We start from the raw sequence: 19,877 nt of genomic DNA, 5'->3' as shown, positions 1-19,877 counted from the left end.
AAAACTGTCAATAGTAGTAAACTTACATGCCCTGCTCTCAAATGAAAGAAGTGATTACATTATAAATGATTGGAATACTCCACAATCAAAAGCTCCCCCAATCTTTCTCTTTGGATCAACCAAAAAAGAAAAAAACCAGAAAATCCTAAAACTTTACACTCTCTCTCAACCTTATTGTGTTATGAGAAAATACCAAAAAAAAGAATTTATACTCTAACCCATTTTCATAATAGAAAACTCTGACCCGTTTACCTAAAATTTAAAAACTTGCCCGCAATGAGAAGGAATACCTCAACAATTCTCCCCCTTCCGAGCCATGGAAGAATGTTGTTATAAACATTCATACTCGTGACGCTCCTTCCAGAACCATTCCGGCTTTGGCACAACATATCTTATGCTTGCCTCTTGACAAACTCTTTGTCATCATATCTAACCCGTTCTCATTTGTATGCACTTTCTCCAAGTATAACTCATTTTTCTCGATCACTTCACGGATTCAATGGTACTTTTTTTGGATGTGTTTTGAACGTGAATGGAAACTTGGATTCTTGCTTACATGTATATCACTTTGAGAGTCACTAAACACCATGAACTTGTCTTATGCAATGACTATTTTTTTAACAATTCTTTCAACAATTCTTTGAACAATTCTTTCATCCATCTCATTACTTACAACATCCACATTCAGTAATGACAATATATCCAGCTTCTGTAGTAGACAAAGCAACACATTTCTGTTGATGAGACTTCCATGGTACAACTCCTCCTCTAAAGGTAAACAAATACCCTGAAGTTGATCTCATTGTGTCAATATAACCATTCATATCTGAATCAGAAAACCCTTCAACATGTGGTTTCCAATACCATAACACAAAACGTATTTGGAGGTCCCTCGAATATATCTCATTAGCCACTTAACTGCTTCCCAGTGTGTCTTAAAGAGATGTGAATGAAAATAACTAACTACTCCAACCGCATGAGCTATATCCGGTCTTGTACAGACCATTACATACATCAAACTGCCTATTGCTGAAACATATGGAACACTACACATTTCTTGTCTTTCCTCTTCATCCTTGGAAGACATTCTCTTTTTTTATTTTCAAGTGAGTAGCCAATAGACAAACAACTGACTTTGCCTTGTCCATACATAATCGTTTTATATCTTCTCAATATCTCTCTCTTGAGACATCTATATCATTTTCTTCACCCGATCACGAATGACCTACATTCCAAGAATTTGTCTTGCTTGACCCAAGTCTTTCATCTCAAAAGACTTAACCAAATCTTTTTTCAACTTGACAATCTTGAGCTTGTCTCTCCCTACAATCAACATGTCATCAACATATAGGAGAAGTATAATCAACGGTTTAAATCCTTTCCTTGCCCAAGTGAACTAAGGTTGATATGCACCCATTGCAATTTCAGTATCTCTCGACCCTTTGAATGAACGCTGGTTTATGTAGGCGGATCTCAATATCATAAACCAAAATTTAGAATATAATGTGCTCAACATTGAGAAGTTACTTATTGATGGGGAAAAGGAAAGAGTGATTTACTTGAGGACTGTTTTTGGTACGTTTTTTCCTACATTTGAAACATCGCCGATTTCGTGTGTTTCTCGATTGCGGAGGCAGAGGAAATTCAAGTAGTCTTGAGGCTCATACTGATTGTCAACCCCTACCCCTCTTGTAAAGCCTTGTAAATTACATCATACATCATTTGCATTGTTTTATTCTGCATAACATAAACATTGTGTATTTAGTATAAAACATTAACTAATAATTATAGCTACTATCAATGGAATTTGGAATTTGAACCTACCAATTCTTTGCGTAGCTCTATTAGTAGAGCCACCTTCTGGATACATTGGAATGACGATATAAGTAGAAAATATTTGCTTTCCTCTGATTTTGTTTGCAATCTTTACATTTCCATCGGTATGACCCAAGTCTTTGTGATTTTCCCAGTTATATGACGATACATGGAAATATTAATTCTCAATGTAGATAAAATGTTGTGCAGATCGAATTGCCTACACGGATCCAGAATTTCCTTCAAGAAACATCAATAAAAGCAGGAACTTGGAAACATTTTTCTATATGGATCAGGAGGATTTGGCCAGAGTATATACAGATCCATATATGTCTGGTTTTAAAATTCCCAGTTAAATGTTCATTTGTTGTATTTTTAGTGTTGTTCTATTATGTATAATTTATGAAAAACATGTCATAACCTGAACTATATTGTCTTTATAATCGAGTTTTCACCATATTGTTTTGAGATATTTGCACAAATTTGTATAATGAAATTTGTTATATCTTTTAAAAATAGAGAGGGGCAATGCATTAATACTAATCAGTTGATTACCTCCAAATGAAAGAAATTATGTGAGTAACTACATGCAAATACACATGAATCAGAATGTTATGGAACAAATATCTCAAGCATATGTGTACACTTCTTATTTCAAACTTTTGAATTTTAGTGGAATATTCAAAAATATAAACTCTCCCAATCTCCTTTTCTTCAAAATAAAAATTATTTAAAATCGTTATTATTATGAAATTGATAATTTATTTAAAATCGTAAAAGTCTACTTTAAAATAATATTATCCAAATGAAAGAACTACATATGAATCAGAATGTTATGGAACAAATATCTCAATCATATGTGTACACTTCTTATTTCAAACTTTTGAATTTGAGTTGAGTATTCAAAAATATACTCTCCCGATCCCCTTTTCTTTCAAATAAAAGATTATTTAAAATAGTAGGTATTGTAAAATTAATAATTTATTTAAAATCGTACAAATTTAATTTAAAATAATATTAGCTATATATTTAGCATGTTTAGAAACATTTATGAGTCTGAATTTACTAAATAATTTTGATGGGTTGTATTTTTCACAATTTTGTTCTGAAAAAAATTATACATTATAAGTTAAAATCAAGCTAATATAAATTATTAATAATAAATCATTTTGACTAAGTGGTTAAGCAAACCCTAAACTCTAAACCTTAAACTTTAAATAGACTATGTTCTCGATGAGACAAGAGGTTAAAAATCTTAAGCAATGTTTTGTGTTTTCATTTTATTTCAAAACATATAACATATTTGAAACCATAACATAAATCACGTAAAACATTCAAATGACTATCAACCAAATTTAGATTCAAGCATTCAATTTTTTTTATCGTGACTTCTACCTTTGTCGAAAGTGAATTGCATCAATTCGTGACATTTAAACAATGAAGCTAAATTCGTGATAGTTGAACAATGAAGCTAGAAGAGATGTTGTCACCGTACAAGCGGTTCTTTAGATGACGATCAAAATTCTATTGTCGTGTCGGATTTTACTGTTGATGCTCAATTGTGCGTTGTTTTTGTCGGAGCAATTTTTCGATTATTTTGAGTTATTTTTATGTTGCTCGTGTTATTGTGAACAAATGAATGCACAAAAAGCTTAACCACTTTGTCGGAACACTTTTTCGATTATTTTGTGAGTTGATTTTGCTTTGGTGGGGACTTATATCAAGTTTTGTAATAACTTCTGTTAACAACTTTTGTAAAGTTGTTTTCCTAATAAATTTGGACATTCACAAAATTATGGATTAGTGAAATAATTTCTTATTTCTAAAAAATTACAGATGCAATTAAAAACAAGCTAGCCTAAATTACAACTAACAACAAATCACTTTGGTCGAACGACTATGAACATGAGGTTTCACAGACGAATTGAGTATAGAACTAAAAAGAAAAACATAATTTATTTAGAGCCACAACATAAATCACATTAAGTATTCAACAAACTTTTATTTCAAGAATTCAGTTTTGGAAAATTAGTTTTAGCTTAATTTTTTTTAACGGTCCATTCAAAATGATATAAATTATAATTGTTTAAGCTCAACGACAAAAACAATAAAAAATTTAAAAAAAGCATAATACAAAATAGTTCACCAATGATAAAATAAAATAAAATTTAATGAGCACGAAAAATCTTTAAAAAGATTAATATTTACCCAATTAAACATCCCTGATTGTCATAATAATAGAATTATAAATTAAACGTATTGATCGATAACGATTACCGTTTATTTTAAATTAAATGGTCCACCAGAAGATAAGAGGGATAGGAGCCCAACGACTCAGACCAACTGAACTCACCGTCTCTATCCACACTTCACAATAACTTATAATGGATTTCCGACAATTTTAGCTTAAATTGTGACTCCATTTTTTTACTATATGGATTTAAGTGCAACTTTGAATAATAAGAATAAAGTGGAACACACTGCTTCCTATTAGATCACCCTTAGACCATCTCCACGGGCACCCATAATGGGTTTGGGGTGTTTTTTTTCCTCCAACCGTACTGCAAAAAAAACTCAAAATGAGTTTTTGTACTCTCTCTCCTCCAACTATATGCATTTGGACTGTACATACTGCATTTTGGCCATTTTTAAAAAATGGCCCTTAGGTTATATATATATATATATATATTTTATAACTTTTAATTTTTTTACATTTAAATTAATCCTTTAACTTATTTTTTTTTATTTTTAAGATAAAAAGTTAAATTGTTTTCTAAATATATAATTAAATTATTAAATTTATTATATTTAAAATTTAATCTAATTTATTTTATATTTTATAATTTATTTTATATTTTTAACTTATATTTTATAATTTTAATTTTATAAATTATCTTATAATATGTTAACAAGGTTTGTTTTAATATAATATGTTTGTTTATTTAAATGTTTATGAATTATTGATATATAATTAATTTTAATTTTATTTTATTAAATGAAAGAGAAAAGATTGGGATTAAATATGTAAAGTTGATAAATATATAGATAATATTAATAAGGTTAAAAAGTTAGTGTAAGAAAAAATATTTTAAGAATATTCTTTTAGGTTTGAGAATGAGTTTTTGGGTTGGAGATAAATTACTGTTTGATGGGATGTTTACTGCATTTTGAGTTTAAAAATGAGTTTATGGATTGAAGATGGTCTTAATATGTTCCCACCGTGGGAAATATGTGCAAAAATGAGTGTAAGAGGAATAGTTTGAAGTTGACGATTAAATAAGAGAGTCAAGCGTGAAAGTATATATATATAATGAGTCTTATTTGAGTTTATATATTATGTTTGTCAGTTAGGAATTTCCAACATTGTAAATTATTTTATCTTAAAAATTTACTTATTTTCATTCACGGACATTTAGTTTATCTATACCCATTTCAATAGTAACTCTCATATTTGTTAAAGTTATCAATAATAATCTATTTTTTAATAATTTTTATTTTATTTTATTTAAATAACATTATTAAAGCATTGCAATCTCATTCTTCTTTAATGAGGAAAATCACACACCCTTATTACATAAATGAACATCATTAATAATTTGGTTAAAATTCAGAAACCTTCCAAACTAGGTTATTATTGTTGAATGATCTCAATTGATGACTAAATTTCAATGAACTTTGTTTCATTTGATATTGCAATACGGATAGTTTCAAGTTGAACTAAAACCCCTTGCTATACAATTGTACTGTATAATGTCTCATCATTCAAGTAGCTAATATGATTTTGTTCCATAAGTATTTCAAGAAAATCTTCTAACTCGATCCTAATTCATCCATCATCAAGGCATCCACCATTGCAATTCCTTCCACCGCCTTATCATCACCTTAACCTATCTTCCCCAATCCTCTATGTTCTTATTGTTGAAATCAAACCCATCTTTGCTTATTACAACAATACAAGTTTTGACATTTGTATATCCTTCCTATCAAACACACACTAAACTCTTAAAAAAGTTTCTTCACAAAATAACACGCACACATCTCCTTTATCTTATTCTTTATCATTTTTATGTCTAGATATGTTAGCTTCAAAAGTAATTTATCTTCTTGGTTTATCATTTTAGACAAAATTAATGTCTCAAATGTAGTCATCTTAGTTTGTAGCACTTGACTGACCAACAAATTAACAAATACTTTATAAACATAATGCTAGCCAAAAAACATCTTTATAACAAGTAACAAACTGATAATGAAGCATAAAACAACTCATCCATTCCATTGAGTAATACACTTTCTTAAATCTCCTCTTGAATTCCTATCGTTTCTAAGTTTAGTACAATTATTTTTTTTAAACTTCTCTTGTTCTAATTTTTATTAACACAAGTTATAAACTTTATATAAAAGTAAATGAAATTATAGTACATTAATATTATTATTAATTTTTATTTGTACAATAGTTATATTAAGATTGTGTACTAAGTGGAATAGTTAAGATTTATCAAATAAATGTCAACTTAGATACAAAACGTCATTCTATATTAGGGAATGCATTGTGTTGCTTTTGTCCCACATCGAAATTAAAAAGTATGAGTCAACTTAAAAAGCAACTATAAAATGAAACAGACATGGTCCATAAAAATTACTTACCTGGACAGGATCGATAGGTGATCATTGCACTTTGATGATGTGTATTTCTAAGGTTAGCCTTAGGGTTTGAGCCTGTGTCATAATTTGTTTCAGTGGTGGCCTACGTCCATGCGACCCCTCTCAATTTTAGTTTGAACTTCTTATTATTTTTTAACATTTTCCCATCTGTGGATGGTCATATCTCTATATTATCTTTGTATGAAGAACATCTCTGTTATCGGAATATTATCTTTGTATGAATAACATCTCTGTTATCTGAAATTCTTTCCTTGCAAGTCTGCTTTTCTCAATAGGTGAAATCTGTGTTCTGTTCTGTTGTTTCTGTAGAATCTGCATACTCCATACTTCTGATGGAGTTCATATCATATAATCGTCTAGGGTTTGCGTATATGTACTGATTTAGGTTTTAATTGCGTATATATCAACAAGGTTTTATTTCTTCGTATCTTATCAATTTGTTTTGTTTTCAATCATCCTTCAATAGGAAGCTCATGATTGTTCATTGCATTTTTTAGTCTCCATGAGGTTTGACAATTTTATAGCAGTAATAATTGTTAATTTATTGAGAATATGAATATCCTTTAATTAAATACCATGCTATTGTTACAGTATATGAACAAATGAATGCACAAAACTAAGCCAATTCCCTCCATAAATCTTAGAAGTTTATACCACGTACTTTGTACAAAATCTATAAAAATGTAAAATATTTCCACCCACATCTAGAAACCTTTCACATCCAGGAATTGACCTAACTTTGCCATCCCGATCAACCTGGACTGGAAACCTGAACTTGGATTATTGCTTACATGTATATCACTTTGTAAGTCACTAAACACCACAAACTTGTCTTATGAAATGTCTATTTTTTCATTAATTCTTTCATCAATCTCATTTCTTTACAACATTCAGTAATGACAATATATTCAGCTTCTGTAGTAGACAAAGCAACACATTTCTATAGACGAGACTGCCATGATACAACTCCTCCTTTAAAGGTAAAAAAATACCTTGAAGTTAATCTCATTGTGTCAATATCACCACACATATCTAAATCAGAAAACCCTTCAACATGTGTCTTCTAGTACCATAACACAAAGTGTATTTGGAGGTCCCTTGAAGATATCTCATTAGCCACTTAACTGCTTCTTAGTGTATCTTACCGGGATTTGAAAGGAAACGACTAACTACTTAAACCGCATGAGCTATATCTGGTCTTGTACAGACCATTGCATACATGAGACTGCCTATTGTTGAAGCATATGGAACACTGCACATTTCTTGTCTTTCCTTTTCATCCTTGGGAGACATTGTCTTGTTTATTTTCAAGTGTGTAGCCAATAGACAAACAACTAACTTTGCCTTGTCCATACATAATCTTTTTAGAATCTTTTCAATATATCTCACTTGAGACAGTCATAGCCTTTTCTTCACCCGATCACGAATGACCTGCTTTCCAAGAATTTGTCTTGCTTTACCCAAGTCTTTCATCTCAAAAGACTTAGTCAAAACTTTTTTCAACTTGGTAATCTTTAGTTTGTCTCTCCGTACAATTAACATGTCATCAACATATATGAGAAGTATAATAAAAAAAACTTTTTCATAAAGACACAGTGATCTGTAGACGTCTTCATTTACACATGGATGGTGACTCAAACTTAAGATCCGACCTGAACCAGGGTAAAGTTTGTTTGCAAAGTTGGCATAAGGAGAAGGTGAAGATGATCCATAATCCAAATGCCTCTTTGTTGAACCCAACCTCTCCAACTAGTTAGTAATCATCTGTTTTGGTGCACTAAGAGATCTAATCTTAGTTTTAGAAGACTCCGTATATGCCATGTAACTCGAGTGGTGGCTAGACTCTCCATATTCGCTTCTTGAATTACACATCATCATTGGGCTATTACTTGGCGTGAAGAAAGGAGTCTCTTTCGTTTTGTAATGATCAACCGATTGGATTTCGCCAGCAGATGGGCTCGGAATTACACGATCTTGTGCGGTTGAATCGTTTGAAGTGCTTAAACTCTGACTGCCGATGTTGTTGCCTAACTGTTGTGTGAATTATGTTCCTGGTATACTGTGGTCCGCAACATCTTCTATGTTTTCAGATTGGGTGAAGCAATTCACGAGAGAGTTCCATTTCCTATGATTCACTACGTTGTCTAGATTGCTTGCTCGACGAGCAATAGATTTCGACCCGTTCCTCTACATTATATATCAAACATCATAAAGTGTTTTCAAATGGACTATTTTAAGAAAGTAAATTGGATAATATGTATTATACCATTTGAAAACGACCACTCTTTGATTTTTCAAGTTTGGCGAGAGAACTACGAGGCAATTGAGAAGCTTGGGCTCGTGCAGGCCCGGCCCGGAGGGGTAGGCAGTCTAGGCACGGCCTTGGGCCTAGGACCAAAAAGGGGCCCATTTTTTTTATATATGCTAGGTATTAGTAAGGATTTTTAGTTTCGTATTATTCCTTAATTTTTTTTATTATGTTAGATTTTTTGGCCCATGGCTCTATAGCCTAAATAGAGAAACAAACTAACACTATCAGAACAAAAAATTGAAAACCCTACTGTCTGTCTCTCTCAGTCTCTGTATCATACACCGACAACGAAACTCTCAACGAAACCGACAACAAAATAATTTCGACAATGGCTCTGTTTCGCTGGGTTGAGCCTTGAGGTAATGTTTAACCATTAAAAGTGAAAATTCAACATCAGGGTTTGATTATTATTTATTTTTATGCTTTGTTTTGAGATTGTGTATTTGTGTGGTTAAGCCGTAAAGATCTTTGAAAATAGTTTACTTGTTTGATATCAAAGTGGAAAGAATTAGAAGAACAATTTGTTAAATCTCAAAGTGGTGCGCTTGAAAAGCTTCTGAAAATTTAGACTCCACTAAAGCGATAAATGCTGGAGAAATTAATATAGTTAATGTAGATGAGAATGTGGAGAAAATAAATATCATTCCCGAAAACGAAGGTCAAACGAACAACCATTCTATCTCTCTCGTGGATAAACCCCTAGTAGATATATATGATCCTATAAATTGGGATAATCTTGATAGTAAAACAAGAGATTTATTGGTTGAAAAGGGTCATAGATGAACAATAGGTTTGATGATTTGTTGATATGTCTCTTGCATCCCTAAAACATAGGTTTGAACAATTGAATGAGTTTAATGACTTATTTGGGTTCTTATGAATTCTGGAAAAGTTGAAGGCATTGAATGAAAGCAAAATTGAAAGAAAAGTGTAGTACATTTTGTAATGTATTTTCTCATGAAGGTACGTGTGATTTTAATTTGAGTGATTTGTTTTCTAAACTAAAAATACTATAAGTTGCTTTACCTAGTTTGGATATGTTCACTGCTGAAATTCTTGATTTTGTAATGTCAATAGATTGCTATCCTAATGTCTCTATTGTATATCGAATTTTACTAACATTTCCTGTTACGGTAGCTTCTGCTGAAAAAAGTTTTTCTAAGTTAAAATTATTGAAAAATTATTTAAGATCTTCGATGTCTCAAGATAGATTGAATGTATTTGCTATTTTATGTATTGAAAAAGATTTTTTGGAATATATTGATTACGATACAATTATCAATGATTTTGCATCTAAAAATGCAAGAAGAAGTAATTTTCGTTGACAATTTATGTTGCATCTTTGTAGATATTGGAAGGTTATTGAAGATCAACGGTGAAACACAAGTGAAGTTTATGCGTAGGGCCCCAATTTCGTGCTTTCACCTAAGGCCTAAAAAATCTCAGGAACGACACTGGGCTCGTGTCAAGCTGGCACGATCTTGGATGCGAATCAAAGAGTGATACTGCAATATCATATGCCTGGTTCTCTTCCTAATGATGTAACCTCTTACCATTGCCTGCAGCTTCACTAGTCCTTTTAACGCACGTAATTCCTTTCTCGCCTTTATTTTTCAAAAAGATTAGATTCCCTTCATATGTAAACTCAAAATACACATTTTATAGATGCGAAAATCAAACGTAAAGAGATGAAAGAACACTAAATCATTCAAATCATCAACTAAAATGAACTAACCAAATTGACTCCATTGGATCTAATAACATTTTTGGAAAAACTATATCAAACAAGGTTCAAAGACTTCTATAGTTTCACAATTAAGATTTCTTCATAACATGCAGATAATAATTAACAATAAACCAACTGAGAATCTAAGTAAGAATCATAAGAAATTAACAATAAACCAACTGAGAATCTAAGTAAGAATCATAAGAAATTAACAATCTGCATAATCACTCTTAGATATTTCATTCAAATCATCTGTGGATCATATATCATTCAAATCATCAACTAAATTAACAAATTCATCCATGATTAATAAATCATTCGAATCATCAACTAAAATAAACTAACTGAATAGACTCGTCATTGGATCTAATAACATTTTTCTCATTCTCAAATCTGAAGAGTTTTCATTCACAATTAGGACTTCTTCTTAACATGCAGATAATAATTAACAATAAACCAACTGAGAATCTAAGTAAGAATCATAAGAAATTAACAATCTGCAGAATCACTTTTAGATCTTTCATTTAAATCATCATTGGATCCTATATCATTCAAATCATCTACTAAATGAACGAACAAATCATCAATCATTCAAATCATCAATTAATGGATCTAATAACATTTTTCGAAAAAACTACATCAAACAAGGTCCAAGATTTCTATAGTTTTTCTCATTCTCAAATTTGAAAAATCTTCCTTCACAATTAGGACTTCTTCATAACATGCAGATAATAATTAACGATAAACCAACTGAGAATCTAAGTAAGAATCATAAGAAATTAACAATCTACAGAATCACTTTTAGATCTTTCATTCAAACCATCATTGGATCCTATAACATTCAAATCATCAACTAAATGAACGAACAGAGGATCAATAAATCATTCAAATCATCAACTAATGGATCTAATAACATGTTTTGAAAAAACTACATCAAACAAGGTCCAAGATTTCTATAGTTTTTCTCATTCTCAAATTTGAAGTGTTTTCCTTCACAATAAGGACTTCTTCATAACATGCAGATAATAATTAACAATAAATCAACTAAGAATCTAAGTAAGAATCATAAGAAATTAACAATCTGAGAATCACTTTTTAGATCTTTAATTCAAATCATCATTGGATCTTATATCATTCAAATCATCAATTAAATGAACGAACATAGGATCAATAAATCAATAAAATCATCAGCTAATGGATCTAATAACATTTTTCGAAAAAACTACATCAAATAAGGTCCAAGATTTCTAAAGTTTTTCTCATTCTCAGATTTGAAGAGTCGTCCTTCACAATTAGGACTTCTTCATAACATGTAGATAATAATTAACAATAAATCAACTAAGAATCTAAGTAAGAATCATAAGAAATTAACAATCTGCAGAATCACTCTTAGATCTTTCATTCAAATCATCATTAGATCCTATATCATTCAAATCATCAACTAAATGAACTCATTCAAATCATCAACTAATGAATCTAATAACATTTTTCAAAAAAACTACATCAAACAAGGTCCAAGATTTCTATAGTTTTTCTCATTCTCAAATTTGAAGTGTCCTCCTTCACAATAAGGACTTCTTCATAACATGCAGATAATAATTAACAATAAATCAACTGAGAATCTAAGTAAGAATTATAAGAAATTAACAATATATCGAATCACTCTTAGATCTTTCATTCAAATCATCATTACATCTTATATCATTTAAATCATCAACTAAATGAACGAACAGAGGATCAATAAATCATTCAAATAATCAACTAATGGATCTAATAACATTTTTTGAAAAAACTACATCAAACAAGGTCCAAGATTTCTATAGTTTTTCTCATTCTCAAATTTGAAGTGTCTTCCTTCACAATTAGGACTTTTTGATAACATGCAGATAATAATTAAAATAAAAACAAACATAGAATCTAAGTAAGAATCAGAATCTAAACAATCTGCAGAATCAGCCTTAGATCTTTCAACATTCAAGTTATTAACACATTTTAAACATAATTTAACAGAGTTTGATACTATTATTAATCATTTTCTTACCAGATAACTGCGAAAATAGGATTGAATCTTAACAGCCGCATATTCTCGAATCCCTTTTAGCATCCTTCTGTTTGTCAGACTCACCATTGCGACAGTCTCTTGAGCGGTTGAAACGGCAGCTCTTGCGATTCCTTCGGTGACAATAGCATGCTTCTTAGTATCAACGCCAGAGGTTGCAACCTTCTGCGATTCTCGACGTGATTTGCCGAATCGCCAACCTGTCTTTGGCTGCTGCTGTTGCTGCTGCTGCTGCTGTTGCTGCTGCTCTTGTTTCGGGTTTTCCTCAACTTTGAGGAGGCCGAAGAGGCTGCGAAACCAGTTGAATGTTTTCCCCATGATGGAAATTGATAATTTCAAAGAAGAGAGAACTGTTCATAAAATTTCATAGTGGGGGAAGTTTGTTAGTTAGTGGCATAGAGAGAGAGAGAGGGGGAAAGAGAGTGGTCAATTTTAAATAAAAAAAAATTATTTAGTGGAAGAAGAAAAGTCTTTAATATAAAATAATTTCCCTAATATGATTATGGAGAGAATGGTAAACAAATTATTTAAATTTATTTTTGTTAATTGGTTTGTTTTTTTTAACTTGTAAATGAAATAGTTATGAATTATGATAATACAAAGAAATATAAACTTAGTTTTCATCCAATCTACATATTTAGCCTTGCATTAGCTTTACTCTAATCATATTTGAAAACATGATATTTATTGTAAATATGTAAGTAGAAAAATAAACATTCTATTCAAATTGTGGGTAAATGAGAAAATTGTATAAATTAGGGTATTATTAAGTAGAATCGTGAATTAAAGTAAATCGAGATATCTTAAACTAAAGAGTTCATAAATATATGCAAGTCTTTAAAATCATGGGTAAACGAGAAAATGGTATAAATTAGGTTATTATTAAGAATGTCTTAAACAAAAGTGTCATGATAACTTATTGTAAAATAAAAAATACTTAAATAAATAAGAGATGACAAAACAGTAATTATTAGATACTTTCAAATTTTGAAAAATATTACTGTGACAGTGAATTTATAATTTTTACTAAAACATTTTTAATAAAAATATATAAAAAAAATAGTTATTTATTTGCTGGAAGAATATAACCGTTCATAAAAAAACAAATTATTTTGCATAATGTGAATTAGATAAAGAACACGTATAGGTTAACCTTCACAATGATTGGCCACGTGTTGATCAGCATGGATGGGCTAATACAGAATGAAAATTGGTTTTGTTTTATTTTATTGAAATGTTACTTTCTTGTGACATTTTCACTGCACACAAACGACATGCAAAATTATTTATTAACGTTATAGATGTAAAGCATGCATACACCGACAGCCAGGCATCTGACTAAACGAATCAACGTGTATGATCGATTGTTGGCCGTATATCTCTGACCACCTTCCCCTATTTTATTAATTATTATTTTTTATAGGAATATAATACTGCTTACAGAGGCACACAGTTTTGTTTCGCCTGGTTGAGAACTTATAAACACGGTAACGAGATTATAGAAAGTCATGGTTAAAGGCATAACACGAGACCACGAGTCGAAGACACAAATGGCTCGGTAACGACACGATAGAAAGTCATGGTCAAAGGCACAACACGAGACCACGAGCCGACGGCACAAATGGCTCGGTAACGACATGATAGAAAGTCATGGTCAAAGGCATAACACGAGACCACGAGTCAACGACGCAAATTTAACAGTAGTCACAAACGGTGTTAGCACAACAAAATCGTGCAAAATTGTAAACATTAATAATAGTCACGACATGAGCCGTGACATTTCGACCCAAATGCCCAACTCTAATCACTTACCTTTATGTCTCAGCCTGATCACTTAAACGTCTCAATTTAACATATAAATTGAATCCTCCTAAACAATACTATTTTCACTTCATCTATTATATTTTATTAATACATAAATAAAATCAACAATTTGTGTTTCAAGTTACATGTATCAACTCATTTTATTAAAGCAAATAAATTACTCATGAAATTTGAATTCATAATTTAAAAGGAGGTAAGTTGAATCAAACCAATATTGTAAAATATGATCTAGCATTTTAACACATTCAAAGATAATGAAATAAATAAATGATAATAGATTGATAGGAAGATGGTTGATGAAACATACATGCTTAGTGCAACAATTATAATTTTAACTAATTTTATTGTTACAATTGTTAATATATTATATCTTAACAACCATATTGAGTCATTGTTATTCTATAACAATAAAGTTTTCTAAAAACTCTCTTTTATCATGTCATAGTTTCTTACAATCTCAAATATTTCTCAAAAAGTCGATAATATCATCGTTGTTATAAAGGATATGAATTCATGATTTTATCAATTTTAACAATTCAATTTGTGGGACACAATTTTGACAGCCTAATATTAACATGTTTAACTATTTTTGGAGCACGTATACACAAATGAAAACCACACCTTTTTAGTTTTTTTTTAGCATGCACAAAATTAATTAATGTTTGATTTTAACAAATACAATGAATTGGTCCAGTCAAGGAACAAAATACAGTAGGCCCAAATCTTATCATTCTTATGACTATGACTAATTTAAATAAAATTTTAGGAATTGTTTTGTTGTTTTATTCTTAAATTCAACCATATAATAATAACATTAAACTTAGGAATTGTTTTATTGTTTTATTCTTAAATTTAACCATATAATAACATGGTTCTATTCATTTTTATTAATCTAATTATTTAATTTATTAATCAAAATATAAAATACTTTTTATTTAAAAAATATTATTATTTTGTTGTTATATATTAATATTTTTAAGTTTTTTTATTAAAAAATAATAAAACCTTTTAAAATCAACATTACTCAACTTTTTTAAATAAATCAATATTTTATAAATAACTACAAACCGAGCACGCTCTTGACATGGGAACATTGGGACTAGTTCATCACAATCATTTACTTATTCCATTTTTTTTATCTTGGACTTTGTAATTACACATCTAAGAAATAATTTACATACAAATACAATAACAAAAAATGAAGATGTCTTTATGAAGATAATTGAAATATTTATATGTAAAATAGATGTCTAAGGCATTGGATTCAGAAACATTATGGTCTATATTATTAACTCTTCTACATATCTAGATGATAGTTCAAACACCTTAATTAGTTGTCACTCTTAATATTTATACTTTGGATGAAAGACTTATTATGAACTCTATCACCCATATAAGACTCCTAAATAAAGAGTCAATGCATACAAAAAGAAATAGATTTGGTTGCTTATTATGTAACCAACTATTTTTGTTGAAAAATCAACAAGGAAGATCCAAGTCTCCAACCAAAAGTCTAACTATTTGTTTAGATGTGTGTTAGGGTTTTGGATTTAGGTTTATCTTAGGATATCCCTATGCAATACAATTTTATTTATAGTTATCCCAACTATATTAATTATATCCCTTAGTAAAATTATCAATTATTTTGTCTCAATTTATTTTTTTATCCCTCTGCATCCCTAACATTTTTTTCTCTATATATTTAAATTAATGCCTTAATTTCTATAATAACTATTACAATTATATATTTAATTATATATATATATATTATATATATATATATATATATATTTTATGCTTATAATTAATATAATTGTTTTAATTTTTAAAGCCACAATTTTCTTTTTCACTCTCATGGTTACAATTTATTTATTTACTTTTGTTTGTGTGCATCAACTGAGAAAAATAGTTACAAGTATATTGATTAAACGAGTAAAGTCAACATACTCAGGGAAGACTTAAAGCTAATAGCATTTCTATTAATATATATATATATATATTTGCTATGGTTGGAATACTAACCTATAGTCACTAACTAATAAAAAATAATAACTAACAACTAAGCTATGTTAATTTTATATTAATCTATTATACATTCCTATATATTTTAAAAGTATTAAAAAATTAAAAATAAAAATTGCATAGATCAATTAAATACCCAAAAGTAATTTTATACCTATTATGTTATTTAATCATTATATGAGTTGGGTAAACTCAAATAAAATTGTATTTTTTGGACAAAATAAATTTACTTAATCAATCGTGTCCATATTTTTAATTTATTAATTTTTGTTCATTTAATGTTTTTGTTTGGTTTAATATATATATATATATATATATATATATATATATATATATATATATATATATTAACTCGCTAGACATATTTTTTTATCTGTATAATATTTTTTTTATCCGTTTAATACATTAACTTTTATCTGTTAGACGCGTTTCACTTGTTTAATATATTTTTATGTGTTTAATACATTTTTATTCGTTTAATACATTTGAATCGTTTAACACATCTTTATATTCATTTAACACTAGTGTTAAATTCGCACTTTGCACAATGAAAGACAAAAATTACCAATTAAAATAAATTTGTTAAAAATAATAGAAATAAGAAAAAAAGTTCACTTACGTATGTACTCGTACAACTAACTCATTTAGATGTATGTACTAATAAAATGTCATTTAAACGTACTTATTATAAAAAAATGGCTTTATTTAAACTATAATTAATTTTTATTTTTAATTTATATATTTAATAATTAAATATTAATATATTTTTTCTCTTATTCCTTTTTATTTATTACTAAATGAACCCTCTACTTTTATTTTTTTATAATTTTTTATTATTTATATATGAGTATTTATTATTGATTATTTTAATTTTATTATATATATATATATATATATGAACATTCATCATTAATTATTTCAACTTTATATTTTTTTTCTTTTTTTAATATTTTTTTCTTATATTTATATTAATTATTAATTATTTTAAAATTGTTTGGTCTCAATGATTGAATGTAACAATTAAAATTTTTTCAACAATGAAAATCCTTTTAACAATCAAAATCTTTTAAACAATACAAATCTTTCAACACAAAAATAAATTAATTAAGAATTGAAAATTAGATAATAATAAAAACTTATTCATCAAACACCAAAAGAATAATAATCGAATATTAGACAAAACAATGCACCTTACTAATATTATAAGTCGTGAATAAAAATTAAATAAAAAATTATTAATTTCATTTTTGTTTATATTAAATTAAATAAGAAAAAACACTTCAAAAAAATATTACAGTAAAACATAAAATTCATAAATAAATTGTTAAAATTTTTTCAAAAATGAAAATTTAAGAAATATGAAAAATAAAAACTAATAAAAAATGAAATGACATATAAAAGAGAAATTAATATTAAAATAATAAAAAATATTAAGAATAAAGTAAATTACCTGTTTAATTAATGAAAAAGAAGGAAAGAGAAAATATATTAATATTTAATTAATAAATATATAAATTTAAAAATAAAAGTTAACCATGATTATTAGAAGTGGCTAAATGAATCAATTTTTTTTTTATAATAAGTATGTTTAAAAAACATTTTATTAGTACATACGTTTAAATGAGCTAGTTGTACAATTACATACGTCTAAGTGATCTTTTTTCCTATAAATAACTTAGTTATAAAATGTAAACGAAATATATCTTAGGTCGTCTCCAACCCTTAATCTCATTCTCACACTCAAATGCGGTAAATATCACATTAAACAGTAATTCATCTCCAATCTAAAAATTCATTTTCAAACTCAAAAAAATATTCTTAAAATATTCTTTTTCTTATCAACTTTTTAACATTTTCAATATTATCTACATATTTATAAATTTTACAAATTAAACACCAATATTTTTTCTATTTAATTCAAAGAAATTATAAGAAAAAAATAATTACATATTTATAAAATAAAATTAATATATAAATATATAAATAAATTATATGAATATATAAAAAAAACAAAATTAATATATTAAAAGATTATATAAAAAACAAAATTAATTATATAAACAAAATTAATATATAAAAATATTATATAAAAAAATAAAATTAAACCTAAAATTTTAAACTCAGTTTGTAAATATTAAAATAATTAAGGAAGGAGATATATATAAAATAGTTTTTTTTTTTTTTTTGATAAACAATGAAAAAAAAACATATATATATATATATATATATATGATTTAGAAATTAGTGTTAGGGTTAATTTTAATTATTTTAAAAATTAATTTTTTATTATAAAATATTATTTAAACATAATGAAAGTAAAAAATTTTGAGAGATAAAAAATACTCAAAAATTATAAAAATCATCCTATGAACATATCAAATCAACCCTAAAAATAACTAAAATCAAAATAATCATAAAATTGGTCTAATCTTTAATTTTTTTGAGTTTTTTTTCTAAAAGAACCTGTTTGATAAAAGTTTTTAAAAAATAAATATTTTTTTGTTTAGTGTTGATGAAAGATTAAAATACTCTTAATTTCCTTTTATCTATCTTGAATACACTTTTTTTAAATAAAATAGAAGAGAGTAAATAAATAAAATAATATATGATTTCATTAAACAAAATTAATTTAAAAAACCTAATGACAAACACTCTCGATACCTCTCTCTTCCATCTCTCACATAGGAAAAAACAAATTAGCATCAACTAGGGTGGGCTTAAGCCCAACAGCCCTAGGGTGTATCCATCTATGCTATTATGCATATGGGTATGAGTTTAATGGTGGGTTGGAACTTTTAAACCCAAAATAAGTTTGGGTATGCCTGAATTGGAGGTGGTCTTAAGTGTGTAAAACACTAAAACGTATAAAAAACAAACAATAAACACAATACCATATAAGATTTAAGAATAACAAAATCTATGAAAAATAAAACCCTTCAAACAATTTTTTTTTATAAATAAAGCAAAAGTATATGTTATAAGTTTAAACATCATTTAAATAGTTATTCTATCTGGTTGGACGAACTTGCAGTATTTATAATGACTTTATAAATCGGATATTAAAAGAAAAAAATGTAAGTATATAAAATAAAAGATTCACAATTATACTATATTATTGAAATTGTAACTATAAAAAATTGACTATAACCTTAAACATAATTTTTCTTTGTTCAATTTTATAAACCTTTATATCCGTAAAGTTAGGTGAGTTATGTGCTTAAAATTGTAAGTTATCAATTTTATTTACTTTTTTATGCCTCCATTGAGAATAGTTGTACTCGGAGCATGACTTTGTCCGAACAATTCAGAAACAACAAACATGACGATGATATATCTAGAAGTTATTTCATACTTCGATGGAATACCACAAACACAACAATTTTCGTTGAGTCATCCATCTCAAAGTGGACTTTATACCTAATTTATAAAGTAACAAACACATACATCACACATAAAAT

The 19,877-nt window shown here is 27.9% G+C and overlaps 1 pseudogene; it reads left to right on the top strand.

Annotated features, from left to right (window-relative positions):
- The first annotated feature begins 6,451 nt into the window (after positions 1-6,451).
- Positions 6,452-6,580, top strand: LOC124933267 (annotated as a pseudogene).
- The last annotated feature ends 13,297 nt before the right edge of the window (positions 6,581-19,877 follow it).

This window comes from Impatiens glandulifera, chromosome 3, assembly GCF_907164915.1.
Source record: "Impatiens glandulifera chromosome 3, dImpGla2.1, whole genome shotgun sequence".
NCBI classification, from domain to species: Eukaryota; Viridiplantae; Streptophyta; class Magnoliopsida; order Ericales; family Balsaminaceae; genus Impatiens; species Impatiens glandulifera.
This window is presented reverse-complemented; position numbering and strand designations above follow the sequence as displayed.